This window comes from Dendrobates tinctorius, unplaced genomic scaffold, assembly GCF_039654945.1.
Source record: "Dendrobates tinctorius isolate UK_male_01 unplaced genomic scaffold, ASM3965494v1 ptg000054l, whole genome shotgun sequence".
NCBI classification, from domain to species: Eukaryota; Metazoa; Chordata; class Amphibia; order Anura; family Dendrobatidae; genus Dendrobates; species Dendrobates tinctorius.
In genome coordinates this window covers 5,787,227-5,805,367 of record NW_027361722.1, presented here as the reverse complement: position 1 = coordinate 5,805,367, position 18,141 = coordinate 5,787,227, and the positions used below count along the sequence as shown (strand labels likewise).

At 41.5% G+C, this 18,141-nt stretch overlaps 1 protein-coding gene across 9 annotated transcripts in view; it reads left to right on the top strand.

Annotated features, from left to right (window-relative positions):
* Positions 1 to 18,141, top strand: part of ZBTB20 (zinc finger and BTB domain containing 20) — a 1,106,032-nt gene that overhangs the window by 79,009 nt on the left and 1,008,882 nt on the right. For 3 of the 9 annotated variants that reach the window (XR_012232516.1, XR_012232517.1, XR_012232518.1), the window contains exon 1: positions 15,846 to 16,155. The exons of 1 other annotated variant lie outside the window; for it this stretch is intronic. The gene's annotated coding sequence lies outside the window, so the exon portion shown is untranslated. 5 more of the 9 variants (XM_073577069.1, XM_073577068.1, XM_073577070.1 and 2 more) reach the window with 4 other exon arrangements.

Here is an 18,141-nt window from a genome sequence, read left to right as displayed (position 1 = left end):
ATTTTGTTCAGACCTGTGGGACTTGTTCTAGGTCCAAGCCCTGTTCTCGTGCTAGTGGTTTGTTGATGCCCCTGCCAGTGCCCATGAGGGCATGGACCCATATCTCAATGGATTTTATTTCTGATCTCCCTGTCTCTCAGAGAATGACTGACTGTTATCTGGGTGATCTGTGATAGATTTTCTAAGATGGTCCATCTTGTGCCACTCCCAAAGTTGCCATCTTCTTCTGAGTTGGTACCCTTGTTTTTACAACAGGTGGTTCGTTTGCATGGAATTCCTGAGAACATTGTGTCGGATAGGGGAGCCAGTTTGTTTCCAGATTTTGTTAGCTTTTTGTTCCAAACTGGGAATTCAGTTATCCTTCTTCTCTGCATTTCATCCTCAGACCAATGGGCAGACTGAGAGGACAAGCCAGACTTTGGAATCCTATTTGAGATGTTTCATATCTGCTGATCAAGATGACAGGGTCTCATTTTTGCCCTTGGCCGAATTCGCGCTAAACAATAGGGCTAGTTCTGCCACTTTGTCTCCTTTTTTCTGTAACTTTGGGTTTCATCCTCGATTTTCTTCAGGACAAGTGGAAGCTTCGGCCTGCCCAAGTGTGGATTCTGTGGTAGAAAGAATGCCGCAGATTTGGGACCAAGTAGTGGATAAGTTGTCCCACTCTCAGGAAAAGGCCCAATGGTTTTCCAACCGGCATAGGACCATTGATCCCAGGTTTAAAGTGGGTGATATGGTTTGGTTGTCCTCAAAAAATATTCCTATGAAGGTTGCATCTCCAAAATTCAAGCCAAGGTTCATTGGACTTTATAAGATTTTGGAAATTCTTAACCCCGTTTCTTTCCATTTGGCTGTTCCAGTTACGTTTAAGATTCATAACGTTTTTCATAAATCTTTGTTGAAAAGGTTTTGTGGAGTCAGTAGTTCCCATGGCGGCGCCCCCTGACTCTGTATTGGTTAAGGGTAATTTGGAGTATGAGGTAGAGAAGATATTGGGTTCTTGTCTGGCTAGACGGAGACTCCAGTACTTGGTCAAGTGGAAAGGTTATGGCCAGGAGGATAATTCTTGGGTCTCTACTTCTGACATTCATGTCGAGAGATTGGTTCGTGCTTTTCACCGGGCCCATCCTGATCGGCCTGGTGATGTGGATGAGGGTTCGGTGACCCTCCTCAAGGGGGGTACTGTTGTGAATTCTCTTGATCGGACTTCTGAGTCGGGGCTCCCTCCGGTGGTTATTGCGGGTAGTGGAGCTGGCCGGGTTGATAGAAGTCTGCCACCTGACGATGATGATTGGAAATCAGGGGTTACTGATTGGGAGGATATAAGTGAGTAGGCTTCCCCCAGTTGTTGCTGATGATTAGTTTTTTCCTGTGCATCTTGAGGTCTGCTGTCTCCTGCCTGATCCTGCATTTTTCAGTTAAGTTGTTCTTTTGCTAATCCTTTGCATCTGATCTGATTTTGCCTCTTTCTGCTTTGGTGTGTGGGTTCAGCGTGCTCCCTGCTGGGGCTGTGCTGGACCCCGCTCCATATGTTACAGCTTGTGTCAGTTTGTTCAGTCCCCTGTTATATTAGTCTCTTTTTGCTTTGCTGCCAGTTCACACCAGAATGCTGATATAGTGGGGGAGAGGTCATGAGACCTTTTTTGTACATAAGACGTGTTGGATTTTTTAGGGTTTTTGCTTGATTGCAGACAGTGTCTTTCCTTTCCTATCCTATCTAGACAGTTTGGGCCCCATCATTTGCTCAGTGTATTTTTCTGCCTGTGTTTGTCCCTCATCTGGTCTCACCGACAAGATATGTTTGGGGGCTATCTATTTCTTTGGGGTTCTACTCCGGGGCAGTTTAGATTTCACCTTTCTTGCTTTAGGCCTAATTGGTTCTCCGGCTGTGTCGAGGCGTCTAGGGCATCGTAGGTACGATCCACGGCTACTGCTAGTTGTGTTGTTAGGATCAGGGGTCTGCAATTCGATAAGTGACCAACTTTTCTGGTTTCCTGGTGGCCTAGCCTATTACTGCCATCCTCCTTGGTGACCTGTTCATAACAGAAGCCAGACTGCAGGTTTTATCTAAGTTAGTACACCCATGGCCCAACAGGGATGAACGGAACAGATACACATGATAGGAGTAACAGATCCATCAACCGCAGCATTGATAGACAGATCCATCAACCGCAGCATTGATAGTGTTTCAAAAACATGAGCGGCTACATGACTAAACTCAGACTAGAACAGACCGTGATTTGTTGATTGGCCAAGGGTCTCCTGACCTGAACTTTGCAGCCTCATTTATGCCTGTGAGGCTGTCTCTCATACACTGCCTTGAAAAAGTATTCATACCCCTCTGAACTTTTCCACATTTTTCACGGTACATTCACAAACTTAAAATGTTTTTTTTTTTAGTGGAATTTTATGTGATGCCAACAAAAAGTAGCAAGTATTTGTGACGTGTAAAGAAAATGATACAGGGTTTTCTAAGTATTTTATAACCCCTTCACCCGAAGCCAGTTTTCACCTTCATGACCAGGCCAATTTTTACAATTCTGGCCACTGTCACTTTATGAGGTAAAAACAAATCCAAAATGCAAAAAATCCAAAGAAGAAAAAGAGCCGGGCTGAATAAACCGCGCTGACCAGAAAAAAACGCACCTTCGGCAGTCCATATAATAAAAAACTAATAAGCCTACGCGTTTCATGGCAAAACCAGCCACTTCATCAGGGCATAAAGAACAATCACAAATTCAGGATATAAATACAATCACAAACTGTTTCAATACACCTCTCTTTTGACATCATTTCCTGTAGAAACGCCCATATATCATATAAAACCATGTATATAAATAAAATGCTTAAATATTGTGATTAAAATCCAATACCATTTATATCAATATTATGGAAATATTATACACCAAAAATAACAAAAAATATATACTATAAAAGAAAATGCAAAATCGAACCCACCACTTCAGAACAACTCAAAAATGTGGTTCACATGTCTTAGCCCACTAGACCACACCAAATCCACATACCTCCTCAGTTCCTCATGTGTAATTAACAAATACCCTACTCATTTTATGATTTCACCAGAATATGTCTAAAGAAGGTCATTAATTTCATTTAAACCCATTGGTTGGAGTGTATTTAATCTATATATCCAATAAGTTTCCTTTCTTTTTAAATTTTGTATTCTATTCGGGGTATGTTCGGACACATGTTCTATGGGAAGCACCGTCAGAGACACAGAACCCTGATGGAACACTGCGCAATGACGGGACAAACCATGTTTCATATATCCCTTCCGAATGTTAAATCTATGGGAATTAAACCTCTTATGTAAAGGTTGAGATGTCCTACCTACATATTGCTTCCCACAGTTACATTTAATAAGATAGATGACAAAACTAGTCATACATGTCATCCTATATCTGATCCTAAATTCCCCACTGGGATAACTAAAGGAGTGAAATCTATCAGTAGAATCAATTATAGATCTACAACACTGACAGCCCTTCCTGTTACATTGAAAAGCGCCTTTTTTCTCATGTGGTATACTACTGTTTAGTGAAATATCCCTCGAGGAGATAACACTAGGGGCTAAAATATTCTTAATAGTGGGAGCCCTCCTAAAAATCAACCCCGGCTTCTGATCCACCACTTTATTCAGATCTGGATAATTTAAAACAATTTTCCAGTGCTTTTCCAATATGTTACGAATCTGAGAATTCTGCACAGAAAAAGTGGTTATAGAATTCGCATCATAATTATCCACTCCTCTATCAGTCTTGCGAGAATAACCAGGCCAATTTTTACATTTCTGGCCACTGTCACTTTATGAGGTAATAACTCTGGAACGCTTCAATGGATGCCACTGACTCTGAGATTGTTTTCTCGTGACATATTGTTCTTTATGATAGTGGTAAATTTTCTTTGATATGATTTGCGTTTATGTGTAAAAAAAATAAATACATTTGGTGAAAATTTTGCAATTTTCAAACTTTTTTATGCCCATACCATATCGCACAAAATAATAAATAACATTTCCCACATTTCCCACATGTCTACTTTACAGCAGCACAATTTTGGAAGCATAATTTTTTTTAGGGATCACATCACATTTGAAGTCACTTTGAGGGGTCTATATGACAGAAATAAACAAAAATGACACCATTCTAAAAACTGAACCCCTCAAAGTACTCAAAACCACATTCAAGAAATTTTTTTAACCCTTCAGGTGCTTCACAGGAATTTTTGGAATGTGGAAGGAAAAAATAAACATTTACTTTTCCTTCACAAAAATTTTCATTTAGACATAATTTTTTTTATTTTAGCAAGGGGAACAGGAAAAAATGGACCATACATTTTGTTGTGCAATTTCCCCTGAGCATGCCGATACCCCATGTGTGGGGGAAATCTACTGTTTGGGTGCACAGCAGGTCTTGGAAGGGAAGGAGCGCCATTTCACTTTTTGAATGTACTGTAAAATATGCAGGAATGATTAGCGGTTGCCATGTTGCGTTTGGAGAGCCCCTGATGTGCCTAAACAGTGGAAACCCCCCACAAGTCACACCATTTTGGAAACTAGACCCCTTAGGGAACTTATCTAGATGTATATTAAGCATCTTGAACCCACAGGTGCTTCACAGAAGTTTATAGCGTTGAGCCATGGAAATAAAAAAATCATTTTTCCTAAATAAATCTTTTTTCGCTCCATATTTTGCATTTTCATAAGGGTAACAGGGGAAATTGCTCCATACAATTTGTTGTGAAATTTCTCCTGAGTATGCCGATACCCTCATATGTGGGGGAAATCTACAGTTTGGGCGCACGGCAGGGCTTGGAAGGGAAGGAGCGCCATTTGACTTTATGAATGCAAAATTTGATGGAATAATTAGCGGTTGCCATGTCGCGTTTGGAGAGCTCCTGATGTGACTTAACAGTGGAAACCCCTCAGAAGTGACACCATTTTGGAAACTAGACCCCTTTGGGACCTTATCTAGATTTGTATTGAGCACCTTGAACCCCCAGGTGCTTCACCTAAGTTTATAATGTTATGCCGTGAAAATAAAAAAAATCTAATTTTTCCGACAAAAATATTTTGTAGCTACAAATTTTTCATTTTCACAAGGGCAAAAGGAGAAAATTGACCCCAAAGTTTGTTGTGCAATTTCTCCTGAGTTCACAGATATCCAATATTTGGTCAAAAACTACTTTTGAGGCACAGTGCAAAGCTCAGAAGGGACGTAGGGCCATAGTACAGTGCAGATTTTGCTGCACTTGTTTGGGTGCCATGTTATATTGGTAGAGCCCTTGCGGTGCCAGAACAGCAGAACCACCCCCCCATGCTTGACATCATGTTACCTATTAAATGAATTCACCTAGGGGTGCTGTGATTATATTGACACCACAGGCTGTGTCACAGACTTTTATACCAATGGGCTGTGAAGAAAAAATAATTTACACTTTTACCACCAAGACTGTATGTTAGTCCCAAGTTTTACATTTTCACACTGGGAAATGGCAGCAGAATTATTTGTCCTACAATTTTTGCTGAATGTAGGAATACCCCATATGTGATTGTAAAGTACTACTTTGCCATATAGAGAGACTCTGGAGGGACGGAGAGCCATTTGCCTCCTGGAGTGCAGATTTTCCTAGACTAGTTTGTGGATTCCGTATAAAGAGCCCCTAAGTTCTAGAAAAAGCAGAATCCTCCCTCAATGGCCCAATTTTGGAAATTATAACCTTTTGGGAACTTATCTACAGATGTAGTGATGATTTTGACTCCATGGGTGTTCTCCAGAAACAAGCTGCAGTGGATGTTGTTGAGTGAAAACTGCAAACTGCTGTTGTAGTGACCAGTACGCTGTAGTGACCAGTACATTATGCACAGCTCGTACTATTTCAAGGCTCTGTATATGCCTATGAGGCTCTTAGGTTCAGGTCAGAAACAGAGCAAGTGTAGGGTAGCATCTCGCCACCAATAAATTGATATGTAGGTAGTGGGTATAAGTCATCCAAAAAGAGGGTGATCCCAATCCTCCATAAAATCCAAGGCTAGCGATGATCGAACGTGCTCGGATATGGTGTTCTCAGACCATGCTCGTCTGATGAGTTTCTTGGGTGTGCTCGAAAATTAGTCCCCATCTCTGCATGTCTCGCAGCTGTTCGACAGTCGCAACATATGCATTGATTGCCTAACAAACAGGTAATCCCTGCATCTGTGAGACATGCAGCCGCAGGGACTCAAACATATTTTTCGAGCATGCTGAAGACACTCAGTCAGCGCACGAGCATAACACCTTATCCAAGCATGTTCGCTCATCACTAAGACCTACCTATCCTGTAAGGTCGAAACATTTCTTTCTCCCTGTATTATATGATGTGTTAGTAAAAAAGAAGATACTTTTTGCTACGGAGGACGCTGCTGTCGCTCTCTTGAGTTCAGGTCAGGAGACCCAGGACTGGTCCAGAAATCTCTGGCCGTAAACAGACCATGGAACACGATGTCTGGACTCCTCCTTTACGTAGTCGTGATATTTAGCAGCCCCATAGGATGGAAGTGAGAAGACGTGATATTTCTACGCTGACATTGGTATGCTTTGTGGTGGCCAAAAAGCTCCATCTTCTCTACAGAACACCACCGCGCCCCTCGGAGGATCAGCGTCACAGCGTACTTGGACCCCACCCACACCCTTCATAGCTTTACGGTGACGAGAAACTTTTCTCTCCAGAACTTGGTCCCGACTTCAAAGAGCGAGCATGCGTCCTCTGCGGACACTGTTCCCACGAGACGTCTGACGCGCCATTATGTAAGACCGAGCGAGAACACCGTCTTCACGACATGGCAATAATGTCCGATTGTATCCAGCCTCTACAACTTTAAAGTTTCAGTGATATTAATGTTGTCAGATAAGTTTTTTTCTTACATTTAGATGCCTGGTTCAGTAACCGGCATGGAGCCTCCCAGGGTCCTCTATAATGTGTGAGTGTTTTTGGGCGGACCCGTGAAGGAACTGAATGTTCTCTGAAGTGAGAAATCATTATTTTGTAGTCACACGTCAGACTTCATGTGTTGTATATTCATTCCCTGCATGTAATTGGCAATTCCGTTTTTGTTAATAGCATTTCTATTATCAGTGGAGAATATAAAGGGTCACTCCGGCTCTGTTCTTTGCCATGTTGAAAGGTGAACGAGGCCAGCGGATGATTGCTGGGGCACTATCGTCGGGTATCGCACAACTCTCCGGTATATTAGGCGGGTGCACGATACCGGCAGATTGTAGGCGCACCGCAGCAGGTACTGGTAGATGTGACATCACCATTGCCATTCACCTCCCAATGCAGTAGTGGGCGGAGCCAGAATATGTCTTTAAGGCCACATTCAGTATTGGGTTCAGTATTCACATCAGTATTTGTAGCCAAAACCAGGGGGGTGGTAAATACAGAAGTGGTGACGTGTTTCTATTAGACTTTTTCCTCTGATTGTTCCAGTCCTGATTTTGGGTTATAAATACTGATGTAAAATACCCACCAAATACAGAATGTTTGAACGTGGCCCAATTGTGAGACTGGGAAAATAAATGAGGCGCTTAGATCTTCAACGATGCAGTTCTTTTGGGCCTTTAAAGTTGAGTTTTTGGCGAGTTTATAGTTCCAGTGTATGGATGGGATTTATAGAAAAAAAAAGTGTTTAATTGCCTTTATTTACCTATATATAGTATAATATGGCGCCACCTGGTGTCCATAATGCATAGCAACGTGCACGTCCACCTAATGAGCAGAGTGCGCCGGTCGCACATGCTCAGTCAAGTGATCCTCTCTGCACAGCAGAGCAGCCAATAGGAATGATTGTCTTCCCCATGCAAGTAATGGTGGGATACCAACATAACGTTCTGGCAGGAGGGAAATTTCTGTTTTCTGTTTTAGGTTTTCTTTTTTGTGGTTGGAGATCAAGATGAGTTTATTTTCTTAATTGCATAATTTCAGGTTACATTTTATCTATTGTATATTTTATAATTTTTTGGGGTGGGGGAGGGGATGAATATGGGATAAACTAGAATTCCGACGTTGTAATTTTATTTGCATTTTTTTATTTCATGGAGTAAAAATGTTTCGTTTCATTTCCACCCGGCCGTGGTTTTTATGCCCATAGTTTTGGCTATCCCTACAGTATTTCTTATCCTAATTCCTAATTTGTGACTTGTTACAATATATTGCTGCAGTTGTACTCCAGTACCCTGGTGCAGTCCAGAATCGGACGTGCAACACTGAGGTCGTGCTCCCACAATGGGGTTTTTTAGTGACTCATTTATTGACACTGCTTCTACCGTTCCAGCAAAGCGGATGGGATTTATAGAAATCTCCGGCCCACTGTACTTTTTTTTTCTTTTTTTTTTTTTTACACCTCGTAAAGTGACCCGCGGTCCTTGTTTCGTATCCACAACTTGTCAGTTTCTCTTGTGGGTGCGCTGAGCTTTGTGTGCAGATTTTCCTCATAGACTTGCATTGGATGCGGAAATTTGTGTCAGTAAAGGTTTTTCCAATGCCAAATACCAAGAAGTATCAGAACCATCGCAGCTTTATTTTAAAGTATGACGAGTTAAAAAGAGGCGCAAAAACCAATAAAAATGCATGGAAAAAACATAAGTAAAGTAACGGGCACATAAATGTTGCAGAAAGTCCCCAGCGACAAAATCCTACCAAATATTCCTAATCTTGGAAATGTATTTTCACACGTTGCATTTTTGCTGCGTTTTTTTAATGCAAATTTTCAGCTGCATTTTACAATACCAGAAAAAAAGCTGTGAGGTTTCAGAAATCTCACGCACACACATTGCTTTTTTTTTTTTTTCCTGACTGATTTGGAAAACTGCTGTTTTTTTTTTTCTTAAACCGTCATTTCTTTGAGCGGTTTTTTTTTTCAGCTTTTTTTTCAGCGTTTTCTCACCCATAGAAAACAATGAGTAAGTGTAAACACGCAGCAAAAAAAACCCCGCAGGTGTCAGGCTTTGCTGCGTTTTTGGTGCAAAAACCTAAGGCATTTGCTCAGCTTTTTCACTGAGGAATGAGCAGGTTTTGCCTGTAGAAAAAAAAAATGCACATGACCTAAAAGGTGCAAAAAAAACCCCTCAAAAACCTCTTCCTATTTTGGATGGATTTTGTGCAAAATCTATCAGTGCAAGATAAATAGACGAGCAAAAAGAAATGACTTAGAAAGTGCAAGTGATGGTTGGGGGGGGGGGTCATTATTTGGGAGGTTTTGCCCACGTAAGCTTTTTTTAGCGTTTTTGAAGCGTTTGTCCCTGTCAAAACGCTTCAAAAACGCATAGAAGAAGCATCACATTCATTTTAAATGAATTCCGCACTTTTTGTGCACAGTGATGAGTTTTTTTTCCGCGAAAAAAACACTTTGTGGTAAAAAAAACGCAGCATGCTCTTCTGCAGAAAAGTCAGCATTTTTAGCAGAAGACGCGCGGGAAAAAAAGCATCAAAACACGCGGTTTTTGCGCAAAAAAACATGGTAAACGCGCAGAAATAAAACGCGCGTTTTCTGGGAAGGAGTCTGGTTTTGAAGCCTTACTCTTTTACCTGTGCAGCATTATTGATGTATGATTATATTTTGGCCCTGGTTCATTGATGCTGACGTTTTTTACACGAGTCTCGGTGAAGAACGTGGTTGAGGATTATGCACCTGATTTATGAAGAGGGAAGAGCCACTGATGAGACGCCTGCGCCTCTTACTGAGCCTGCGCCACCATGAAAAATGTTCTGCGATCGATTCCTTTCATTAATTTATGTGACTTTTGTGCTGTAAATAATTATTTTTTCAGCCGGTCTTGGCCACGCCATCTTCCCAAAAACCAACGTCCACCTTTCTAAAAAAAAAAAAAAAAGTCGCAAGATTTCCAAAGTGTTTTTATTCATCGGTTATCAAGCAATTCGCCCTGAATTCTGGCGCAAAATTCTTTAAAAAGTCACAAAATTTTTGTGCAGTTTGGGGAATAAATGTTGTGACTTTTGGACAGCCCCTCCTACTTGTGGAAAGTGGGTGGAGCTTAGTGAGAATAGGGCAGAGATGAGCACGGACGAAAAATTCATCTATTACGCCACAAGAGTCCTTGACCTAAAAGCTCAGGGCATTTGGCTTCTGGGATCACCGACATTCAGGTAAAATCTCCGCAAAAACTTGACAGCGAGTGTTGAGTTTTCCTGCAGCGCCTCCTCAGGGTAAATTAAGTATTACATGGCGCCCAATGAAACGGTCTCAATTACCTGTGTAAAGCACAGTAGTGTCCGCTCCTCCCATCTGTTTAAGTTGAATAGGTGACCCGGATTATAACTATGAATTCCTTAATGCCGTATAGGAAAATTAGTTTCCTGAACCAGACGGCTCCTTTGCACCTCACACCTCATATCTTTTTTTTTTCTTTTTTCTTTTTTTTTTTAATTACCCACAGTACATTTCTTAAAGTCGGCCAATATATTTATTTTCATTTCTAAATTTGTGTGGGAAATTAAATTTGTAATTTTAATATGTAATATTGATACAAACTATAATAAAGTGTGATTCTTGGTGCAATCATATATTATAAATACCGTTGGTTTTTTTTAAAGGAAACTTTTTAAAAATGCATACTTTACAAATTGGTAAAAACAAACAAACAAAAAAATAATATACAGTATATATTTATCCATACTTCCAAAGAAAAAAAGAGGACAGCACCGCCAATACTGCTGACAATCTGTTATATCGTTGTAATAAAATACTGCAGCCTTTACCTCAAGACTTTGGGTGCTCACCCAGAAAGCCACAGCATCATAAATCCAACTGGAAGGAAAGAAGTATATGGGTAACACTCACCTATCTTTAAAAGTTCCACTCTTTGTTGGTAATGTTTAAAACATGATGACTGGGAGAATGAGGAAAGGAGTGTGCAGGTGTTGACAACGACCGATTCGCGCTTGACCCGTAGAAGCGCCACAAGAGCGAAACGGCCGTCATCAGCACCTGCCCACTCCTTTCCTCACTCTCCTGGTCATGATGTTTTAAACATTACCAATTATATTTTTTTTTGTTTGTTTTTACCAATTTGTAAAGTATGCATTTTTAAAAAGTTTTCTTTAAAATATATATATATATAATAATATGCAATAATATTCATGGTAGACTATAATACAGAGGTAATCCACATGAGGACGTGATAGCCGCCGCTCTTGGGGCGTCCGCCGGCTGCTTACCCCGACTCCTGCACGCCTCGGCATGTACCGTGTACTTGTCCTGATAATTACAATGATATTTGCCAATTGGCCAACGGATGCCGAATCAGCCACGTCCATCACATTCCATTCAGGTGCAAAAGTAATCCAGGGATGGAGATACTATTGGTAAGGGGTCCCCTCTTCCATTTGCAAAGCAGGTGGGAATTGTGCTTTGTGATGAGCGGTTGAATTGCAAATGGCCCCTATATTGTTCTTTTAGGGGCCTCGTCTGTCTCCGTCCGCTCCGAACCTTACGTAATATGGCATTAGTGATCCAAGCTCAAAAAGACAACTATTGAAAATAAAAAGAGAAAGGGAGAGAAGGCCGCTGTTTACGGCAGATTTAGCCTCTTCCCAGTTTCTGATCTCTGCCAGTGGAATCCACATGTAGAGATATCATCCGTGATGCGGTACCTGCTGGGCACTGACATGACAGTCTGTCCATCTACTGTGTGGATGGATGTGTCCTGGCACGCAGAGGGGGTCCTGGGTGAAGAACCCTTCTCTATATACCGTAGTCTGTATGACAAGACCTTTTAAATTCTTTACATCACAAATGATCGGGTTCATTTTTATCCACATAATTTTACTTTTACTTAATTTTGTTCTTTGGGAACAAATCTGTAGACACCAATTTGTAAATGCAAATTTTTGGTCCAAATCCCAACTTATTGTTCCTGTGTTAAGTTTTTGACTTTTGCCCACATGATGGTTGTAAATCTCGTGTTTGCAGTGGGATTTCTTCATGTTTTTGCTCTGTATTTCTAGTAATTACAGACGTTGCCTTGTTTTGCTGTCAGTCATCCACCTCTCCCCAGTCACTGGTGTTTCGGTTTGATATGTTGGCCCTCTGCTCCTCATCATGTAGTTAGATCTGTGAACCTCTGCCCCCATCTGGCAGATATTCACCGGTGGTTGTAGTCCTCAGCTTCCCGCCATCATCCACTTCTGGGTTGACGTGCTGTTATAGATGCTCCAGCCTCGGCATTTGGTGCGCGTCTTGCTTCTCTTCTCCAATTGGTCTGTTGAGCTGTCGTCTCCTACTTTAAGGGCACGACATCTGTTTCTTAGTTTTTTAATCACTTTTTTGCAAGCATTTTTGGTTGCAGTTTTGCTTTATTTTTTTGCTTATTTTCTGCTATTTCTTTTAGGACCTGTGAAAAATCCCTCCAAAAATAATTACCCCAAAAATGCCCCCCCCAAAAAGCAAGATGGGGTGTTTTTAGAATTTTTGGGATTTTCTATTGACCATTTGCAGTAGCATTTCATTGGGTAAATGTGCGAGTCCATGGGTGTACGCGTGTCGGATGCAGATTTCTAAATCCATTAGGCTACATTCACACACGGCTGCATTCACGACTCGCATGCACTCAAGTTTTCCGACACTCGTTATATCTATCTGGTGCTACCAGTATATTGGGATGTGTCTTTATTGAAAGAGCTAGTGATCAAAGGGTTAAAAAAAATTGGCAAAAAATACATAACTTTATTTTCATATTTTGTATGACAAATTGGCATCAAGTGAAACTTGTACTAAATGTTTCTTCCAACGTTTTGTGGCTATCGAAGATTAGAGGTTTTGCTTTGGGCACATGGGCCCCAACATAAAATCTGTATCGGAACCACAGGTACCATGTGCCCATGTGCCAGTGATAATGCCGGGTACCCGCCCCCGGGTGCGGGCACATGGGCCCCAACATAAAATCTGTATCAGAACCCCAGGTACCATGTGCCCATGTGCCAGTGATAATGCCGGGTACCTGCCCCGGGTGCGGGCACATGGGCCCCAACATAAAATCTGTATCAGAACCCCAGGTACCATGTGCCCATGTGTCAGTGATAATGCCGGGTACCTGCCCCCGGGTGCGGGCACATGGGCCCCAACATAAAATCTGTATCAGAACCCCAGGTACCATGTGCCCATGTGCCAGTGATAATGCCGGGTACCTGCCCCGGGTGCGGGCACATGGGCCCCATCATAAAATCTGTATCAGAACCCCAGGTACCATGTGCCCATGTGTCAGTGATAATGCCGGGTACCTGCCCCCGGGTGCGGGCACATGGGCCCCAACATAAAATCTGTATCAGAACCCCAGGTACCATGTGCCCATGTGCCAGTGATAATGCCGGGTACCTGCCCCGGGTGCGGGCACATGGGCCCCAACATAAAATCTGTATCAGAACCCCAGGTACCATGTGCCCATGTGCCAGTGATAATGCCGGGTACCTGCCCCCGGGTGCGGGCACATGGGCCCCAACATAAAATCTGTATCAGAACCCCAGGTACCATGTGCCCATGTGCCAGTGATAATGCCGGGTACCTGCCCCGGGTGCGGGCACATGGGCCCCAACATAAAATCTGTATCAGAACCCCAGGTACCATGTGCCCATGTGTCAGTGATAATGCCGAGTACCTGCCCCGGGTGCGGGCACATGGACCCAAACATAAAATCTGTATCAGAACCCCATGTGCCCATGTGCCAGTGATAATGCCGGGTACCTGCCCCGGGTGCGGGCACATGGGCCCCAACATAAAATCTGTATCAGAACCCCAGGTACCATGTGCCCATGTGCCAGTGATAATGCCGGGTACCTGCCCCCGGGTGCGGGCACATGGGCCCCAACATAAAATCTGTATCAGAACCCCAGGTACCATGTGCCCATGTGCCAGTGATAATGCCAGGTACCTGCCCCCGGGTGCGGGCACATGGGCCCAACATAAAATCTGTATCAGAACCCCAGGTACCATGTGCCCATGTGCCAGTGATAATGCCGGGTACCTGCCCCGGGTGCGGGCACATGGGCCCCAACATAAAATCTGTATCAGAACCCCAGGTACCATGTGCCCATGTGCCAGTGATAATGCCGGGTACCTGCCCCGGGTGCGGGCACATGGACCCAAACATAAAATCTGTATCAGAACCCCAGGTACCATGTGCCCATGTGCCAGTGATAATGCCAGGTACCTGCCCCCGGGTGCGGGCACATGGGCCCCAACATAAAATCTGTATCAGAACCCCAGGTACCATGTGCCCATGTGCCAGTGATAATGCCGGGTACCTGCCCTCGGGTGCGACTGCAACCTCCGCACCCCCAGTAGATATTACCTACTCCCTCGCTACCATCCCACATTGGTTTTTATTATTATTTTTATTATAGGACTATTTTAGAAGATGACGTGAAGTTGTTAAGAACTGTGACGATACAACGTGGTTCGGGAATATTTTTATTATTAGATTATAAATAAAGAACAGGAAACCGGACATTACATTTGTCATATACAAATATATATACATTATATACGGTAATTGCTATTTACAGTACAGAGTCATCTGCGTTTTTCTTTTATTGTAGCAAATTTATCTTCTAGGAAAAAAAAAATGTCAGTAAAGAAAAAATAGGTGTTGCTAATGCTGTGATGAAAATAAATAGCAGCGCGCAGTAATTAAGCATAACTCAATTTTGATTGCCGTGATTTAGTGCAATGTCTCTTTAATAAATATGTCTCAGGTATAATTTGCTGCAAGATGAGGGGAAGCTACGGCACCTTGTAAGTCATCTCAGCCCTGCAGATTTCCAGCACCACAGAGTATGCACACACTAGAGAAGTTTTGGCTGCTTTTATTGTTATTTTATTTTGCATTTGTCCTTTTCCCCCTTTTATAAGAACAGGACGATGTGATCTGGGAAGAGGGGGGAACTTGTTATTTTACATTTTGCATAAATATTATTTTTTATTTTTTTTTGCATGTTTTGTAATTCTTGTATATATTTTTTGTATCTTATTACTTTGTTAAACACTTTTTTTTTGTGTGATCTAACCCTTTGCAGCTCTAAATTCCAGTCTTTGCTTTGTATACCCGCAGTATTTGCAGGCAGGTTTCTAAATATATGGCCTGAAAAAAAAGTAAAAATAACTTTCTTTTAAAGTTTCCCTACATTTCCGTAAAGGATTTAATTCCATTGCATTTGCTTTTTTTTTTTTTTTTTTTATAATTATTTTTGATTTTTTTGTGTGTGTTTGCGCCGGCGGTCCCTCCATTGAAAATAACCTTGGCCGGAGTTTTAATTGGGCGAAGGTTCCCGTGTATCATTTATTTCCGTCCTGGTAACACTATGTACTATATGCAATGCACCTGTTTGGACATAAGTACTGCATACTGCTATAACTGTAGAGGCAGGCGCCAAGGACGGACCGGGCTGGAGATTTAACAAGAATTTTTATTTGTTTTTTTTTATATGCATTGATAAAAATTCTCTTCTTAGATTTTTGTGCTTGTGTTTTTTTCTTTGCAGCCAAAATGACGACCGTGCAGCTTAAAAAAAAAGAAATTAAAAATAAAAAAAAAATATTAGGGAAGCAATTATTCATGTCACCATTTTTGTGACTGAATAGGGCTGCACAACCTCCGACAAAACGAGCAACATTAATATATAATCAGTGCTGGGGAAAAAAACAATGCTAGAGCAGGGGAGGGAAGGTGGAGCTGCTCCTTCCTAACTGTCTGTGTCCCTGGTCCTTTTGGCTGCTATCTCTCCCGGTGTTAGGCAAGCAGTGGTGAACCTGTTGCTGCAGTAGGCGAGTGAGTATTTTGCTCGCTAGATAGAGGAAGGAGGGCTGTCTGCTGTCTGGTAGGAGGGCATTGTCTGTGTCTTTCTCCCTCTATCACACACACATACTCTCGCTGGCTCTTTCTCTCTCTCTCCCTCTCCCTCTTTCCCTCTCTCTCTCCTCTCTCGTCTCTGTGGTTTGTAAGGTAGGTTGCAGTGTGTGTATATACACAACATCAAGCGCAGGAAAAATGGACTCATTAGACAGGCAGGCAGTCATTACCACTCACACTGTAGTTCCAGGGAGACTCCGATTATAAGAAGACAAACTCAGCTCTGGGGGACAAGGTAGGCCAGTTAACTTTAAGAGAAACAAAAAAAAAAAACAAACAAGCAAAATGTATCCGATTCTTTTATTGCTTTTTTTTTTTTTTTTTTGTATTTTTTTTTAAATTTATTTTTGTTTGTCTGTTTCTCTTTTCGAGATTTATTTACAATTTGTTAATTATTTTGTTTCCATTTTTTTTCTCCCCAAAATGTATCGAGCAAGTTCCAGTCCTCCGAGCATTGCTCAACAACATGTTTCATGGCCTAGCACCAAAAAGCTTTTATTTTAATCCCTCCTCAACAGTTATTTGTGTATTTATGGGTGTGACTGCTCCTCGGACTCTCGTCCTTTTTTCTTTTCATTTTTTTTTTTTTACTTTATTTTACCCCCCCCCCCCTTATTATTATTTTTTTTTTAATTTCCTCTTTCTAATGAAATTAGTATCGACCACTCGTTAAAAACTCTCTCTCTCTCCTGTATCTTTTCAGTCTGTCTCTTTCTCTGTTTTTAAAGAATTCTCGATTCTGTGCTTCTTTGAGATGTCATGCAGATATATTTACTGAGTGTTTAGCATTATGTTTTGTATGTGTGTGTGTATATATATAATATTGTTTCTTCGATGTTTATCTCTACTGTGAGAAAAGTTGGCAAAAATAAAAGATTAGTGGGAAAAGAAAAATGCTCCTGCAGCAGGTTGTTGTACGATAAACTTTAGACTGAATTTTTCTCTTCTGTTTTTCTATTTCTTATTTATTTTGGACCTGTGCTGGGATTGCATATCTTCTTCCCTCTTTTTTTTTTCCTTCTTTTTTTTTCCTTGTTTACTTTTTGAAAATGGACGGAAGAACTACAACAACAAAAAAAAAAAGATGCAGAATTGTGCGTCTCAAGTTTTGTAGCCCACGTTCCTCATTGTAAATATGAAACTTTGTAACAGGTAGTGTCTTTGGAGGAAGAGGGTCTGCTGTTAGGTGTGTCCGCCTCGGAGGAGGAGGAGGTGGGGTGTGTGTCATTGTCCCCTTGCCCGAGACATATTTTTTTTTTTTTACTGTCTAGAGCCATTTTGTATTTAAGGACAAATAAAATAATGCACATTGTAAAAAAAAAAAAAAAAATCATAATAATAAACAAAAAAAAGGGGGGTGGGGGAAAAATCCCAAAATGTCCTAAAATATTCTTGCGTGTTTTCCTGGGCCTTGGGCCATTGTTTGGAAGGCTTTTTTTTTTCGGCTGAGTTGTGTCAGTTTTGCAGCAGGGGGAAAGAGATCTGCTGGAAACAAGCTTTTCTGTGCGTGTGCATAATCTGCCTCCTCTCAGATTCTCTTTCTCCACGAGTAAAACTGTTGCTTTGCTTGTTACAGAAATGAGCACGGACAGTCAGACTCACTGTTACATCAAGAGTTTAGGAAATTCAATAAGCTTTTTTTTTTTTTTTTTGGGGGGGGGGTGATTGTCTTAAAATAAAAAAATTCGGATGATGTCTCCCTCTTTGGAAGCCATTGTTACTGTCAGTATTGTGGTCTTTTTTTTTAGGAGAGGGAGGAGGTGGGTCTTTAGGCCTTTTGCTCTCACGACTGATGTAGTGCAATATCAGTTGTACCTTAGTTGTTTACTACTATCATTATTACCACTTCTTGGACTTTTTATTTTTTTTTCCCCCCTGGGGGGGGGGTTATCCAACAGATATAGACGCTCAGCTTTGATATTAGAGCTAGCACCTGGATACCGTCACCCCTTGTCCCTGACATGATGAGGTGTTTGCACGTTACTTATTTTGCAAATGTATTTATTTTTATTTGTCTTAGAAAGTGTCAATTTTTTTTTTTTTTTTTAATTTTAAAGTTGTTTTTTTTTTTTTTTCTATCATTTTTTTATTTATATTTTATTTATTTTTTTTGCCCGACTTTTGAGTCACAAACTGTCCAGGCAATAAGGTACATTATGTATGTAAATAAGATGGACATGGAGAAATGCTCTCTGCAGTTATTAAGAGGGTCACTGCCGCT